The sequence below is a fragment of the Triticum dicoccoides genome, chromosome 3A (assembly GCF_002162155.2).
Source record: "Triticum dicoccoides isolate Atlit2015 ecotype Zavitan chromosome 3A, WEW_v2.0, whole genome shotgun sequence".
NCBI lineage: Eukaryota > Viridiplantae > Streptophyta > Magnoliopsida > Poales > Poaceae > Triticum > Triticum dicoccoides.
The window spans coordinates 115454213-115458619 of NC_041384.1; the positions used below are offsets into that span (position 1 = coordinate 115454213).

The 4407-nt window shown below is 47.7% G+C and overlaps 1 pseudogene; it reads right to left on the bottom strand.

Annotated features, from left to right (window-relative positions):
* LOC119267473 overlaps positions 1 to 3191 on the bottom strand; it is a 9223-nt pseudogene extending 6032 nt beyond the window's left edge.
* Positions 3192 to 4407: the final 1216 nt, after the last annotated feature.

Here is a 4407-nt window from a genome sequence, read left to right on the forward strand (position 1 = left end):
CACACACACACAACCCATATATGGATCCACCCTGCCCATCACCACCTTCCGCCCGTACCAAACAATGACCTCATATCAAGTTCTGGTTCAGGCGTGTTTCACTTCCACAAGCCTGTCAGGTTAGTGGCCGTATTAGAGTTTGAATAGATTTCCCGGCTTGTTGGTCAAGTCTTGTCTATGATATAAATTGTCATTTACTTCTAAAGGCATGTTACGCATCTGGCGGGTGATGTTTAGAAAAGGTCTGTCGCATGGTGAGCTTGGAAGCCCTCCAATTTTCTCCCCGTCAGCTTGTGCCCACAAGACTCGTGTTGCGCTCGATGCTTTGCAACACGAATCTTGTTGCTCACCCGCCGAACCGTTGTTTCTTTGAAACAAGACCTATGTTTCAGAAACATAATGAAAAAAGACCCCTGTTATTAGAAAAAAAATGCTATCGCCCCCTTTGCAACAAACGTAGTGTTCCGCTCGGTCCTATGCACCAAGAGGCTTGTTGTAATCACCCCAAACCGTTTTTTTTTCATTCTGAAACACAGCCTCCATTGCAGAAACAAAATCAAACACAGCTCCTATTGCAGAAAACAAAATCCCTTTCAATGCAGTCGGCAGCCGCCGGCTAGAGCAGCGCAAGGAGTGTTTGGGTGCATCGGGTGGGGATCTTGGTGTGCGGACATGGGGCGCTGGGCTACATGGGAGGTCGTGCAAACCAGGGAAGGTCGGCCGAGCTTGGCCTCCATGGCCATGGCGGCCGTAGCCAAAAGCTTGGACTTCGAGCAGGGCGACGTCTCCAGAGCAGAGATCAACTGGGGAAGAGGGGGGAACGAAGGAGGGCCTCGCCATGATCTCATAGGCGTGGACGAGGTGGCCGGAGACAGACGAAAGGTGATGAGACGGACGGAAGGCGGCATATTCAATGCCGGACGACGGTGAACAGAGGTGGAACAAGAAGATGAAGGAGTCAAGAACAAGACGGACGCTTCACCTGATCAGACCGCAACAAACCCATGTTGGGCTTCAGGTCTTTGCAACATAGTCCATGTTGCAAAACATGTTGAGTCAGCGTGTGGGAGCGAGTTGCATTGCGTGTCGTCGGATCAAACTCGGATCCAACGGCCGTGAGGCGGTCGAAACACGATCAGTCAGGTGAGCGAGTATCTACTTTTTAACAATTAGGGTTAAGTTGATAGTAGATTCTTCCAAAAGAGTATCCTATTAAATTTCTATCGTATTAGTCCAGTTTATAAGTTAATTACTGGAATATTAATAGTCCCTAAAACAGTACAGATATATGGATCATGACAAACATATGGTGATAGTCTGAGTCTGAGTGTCTGACTGCAACATGCATACTGGGAACCACCACCCTCTTCGAAACACTGCCTGTATGCATGCTTAACGGATGTATTGAGAATAGCTATCATGGGCATACGTACATCACGAATTATTGAACAATAAGACAGGTGATGTAGGCGAATAAAAGTAACAGATAAGTAATGATAAAGCCCGCTTATCAATGACGTAAATGCCTGCTCCATGTCCTCGTCCTATGATGAAGTCTCGTGTATGGGTCCGGACCCGGACCCGACTGAAATCTGAAGGAGCGACACCAACTAGGCACCTCTCAAAAAAAAAAAAAGACCTTGCATGGTGTGTCAAAAGGCAACACGACGCACCTTGCATGCACAGATAAGGTACATATGTTGCAGTACCAGCTAGCCGGTCTAGAGTGCACTACCACTAGTGGTTTGATTATTGGTGGCCATCAAATAATCTACCGGATTCTTATTGATTATATTGGTCCTAATTCACTGCATGAACAGCTCAACGTCACAGTTCGCCCAAGATTTGCACAAATCGAATGTCCCATTCCCCGACTTGGACTGATCTATTAAAGTGCACAAATTAAGCATGAAATAACAATATTTCCATATACAGGTAGTAAAGAAGTAGCAAATGTACAAGAAAGAAAACACACTAATCGTTCTAACGTTAGCGGTTAGCACAAGCCCCGTAAAGGTTTGGACAGTCCGAAAATTGCCGTGCACCTGGCAGCAATTATCGACTAGCCACACAATCTTCTAGACGAACTAGCTACGCCTGGTTTAGATTAGATTAGGAACTGGGATCGGCACATCTAACATAAACTATCCTGCGAGGTGATGCATCGGTCCGATATAGAACCAGTCACAGCTAATTGCCCCCACAATATGTATCCACAAATAGCAATCACATTAGCTGCTAATATATAGTACTAATAACATGGCAATGAGACAACAAAATCTAATTATATGCAGCCAGCAAGCATCTAACCATCCTCATACTGTCCAGCAAGTGAATCAAGAGATGAACCAATCATCCCATCAATTTTTAGGAGATATATAAAAGTACAAATACGTGGGAATAATAGCAGACGTGATATCATTGCACTGGGCAGACAGGGAAGACTTGCCACTGCAAAAAAAAGACAGGGAAGACTTGGGTTGGGTTGGGCTGGGTTGGGCCGGACCACGTACCTTTCTTGCAGCGAAATTCCCCTCGGGCTCTCGGCCTCGGCTGCTCTCCGGCGCGGCATCCACTGCCGCCGTCTCCTCCTTCTGCCCCTCCTCTTCTTGCAGCTTTCTCTTTCGTTTCTTCTCCTCCTTGGCCCGCCTCGCGATCGCGCACAGCGCCTCGTCGCCGTCCACCTCCGTTTGCTCTTTGCACCCGGTATCACCGGCCGGGGGCACGGGCAAGGGGGGCGCCGCGGCGAAGAGGTCGGAGATGGACCGCTTCTTCGGCGGCCTCGCCTTCCCTGGCGCCCTCCTCGCGGACGCCGCCGCAGCTGCGGCAGCCACGGTGGAGGCCAGCTCATCCGCCCACCACCGGCACCTCGGCGCCCCGAGAGGCGGCAGATCCTCGATTCCCAAGAGACGCCGCCCCTCCGCCGCTGGCTTGCCCCTCACGCTCGCCGCGTACTCCCTTGGGACAGTTCACAGACCGAGATCAGGAAAGGATAAACGCAAACACGACCACCATATATAACACCGACGAGACGGCGCGGCGCCTCCACACGAACCTGATGGAGAACGCGGCGGCGGCGGCCATCGACCCGTCGTCGACGCGCTCCCGCGGAGCAAATCTGCCGATTTCGCGACGGGTCGGTGATTTGGGAGAGAGGAGGAGGAGGAGGAGTAGACTGGAAGGGAGGAGGAGGAAAGGGGAATTACCGTAAGGAATTAATAAATAAATAATAATTAGAGGTGGGCTTTGATGACATCGAGGCGAATATTTTACCTTTTTCCCGCTCTTCCCACCGCTTATTTTGGGTGGTAGTACAATTCATTGATTTTTTTTCAGTAGTTAATGTCTTGGCTGGCATCGGTGTCCTTCCCCGGGGGTGCATTATCTCTGTTTACTGCCGCGGACAGCGACCGGTGATGGACCGCGGCAAATTTGTTATGCTTTTTTTTTTTCTGTGTGGCTGGTAACGTTGAACTATCACGGTCTTCGGTTCGCCGGGGGCGCCGGGCATCATCATGTGATAACGACCGCTGGGCGGTGGGGGCGCACAGCTCAGACTGTCCCAGGTTCTGTCTGCCTGTTGAGACACACGAAATACCACAGGTAAGTTTTTTTTTTTCAAAGTAGTATGCAATAAAAACTGTTTTATAGGGTTATGGATGTTTTTTTTGTGATTTGTTGTTTGGGAAATGAGGCATAAAATGGTGATTCTAAATTAAAACACGTAAATATGACGGTTTGGTAGAGGGGTCTGTTGGGTTTATGACTACAGTTTAGTATTTTGGGCTCATGTAAACACACATAATAGTGAATTGGGTATAGTTTTATGATTTGTTTGATTGAGAAAAGATGATTAAAATGTATTCCTAAGTTAAAAAAGAGAGTAAATACGGACGGCTGGCTAGGTGCATCCATAGTGTTTACGACGACGGTACAATTTTCATATAGGCCGGCATGCACCACGCATGCCAGCACAAGGGACTAATATTCAGCATTATTGCCGATATAAATACATAAATAGGATAGTTGGGGAGATGCGCTGGCACTAACCAGGCCCGAATCAATGGGTGTCCATTCCCGGTGACGAAACAGAGCCCCCGATTTCCACCCCTCCCTCGGCTATTGAGACACACGAAGAATCACATGTAAATTTTGGTTTTTGTTTCAAAATTATAAAATCTAAGTTGTTTTATAGTGTTATGCATGGGTATTGTTTTTGTGATTTGTTTGTTTGGGAAATGAAGTTTAAAAACATGGTCCTAAATTAAAACGCGTAAATATGACGGTTCGCTAGGTGGGTCGGTATTGTTTATGACTACGGTTTAGTATGTAAAAACACATAATAGTAAATTGTGTAGTTTTGTGATTTGTTTGATTCAGAAAAAGATGCTTAAAAGTAGTCCTCGG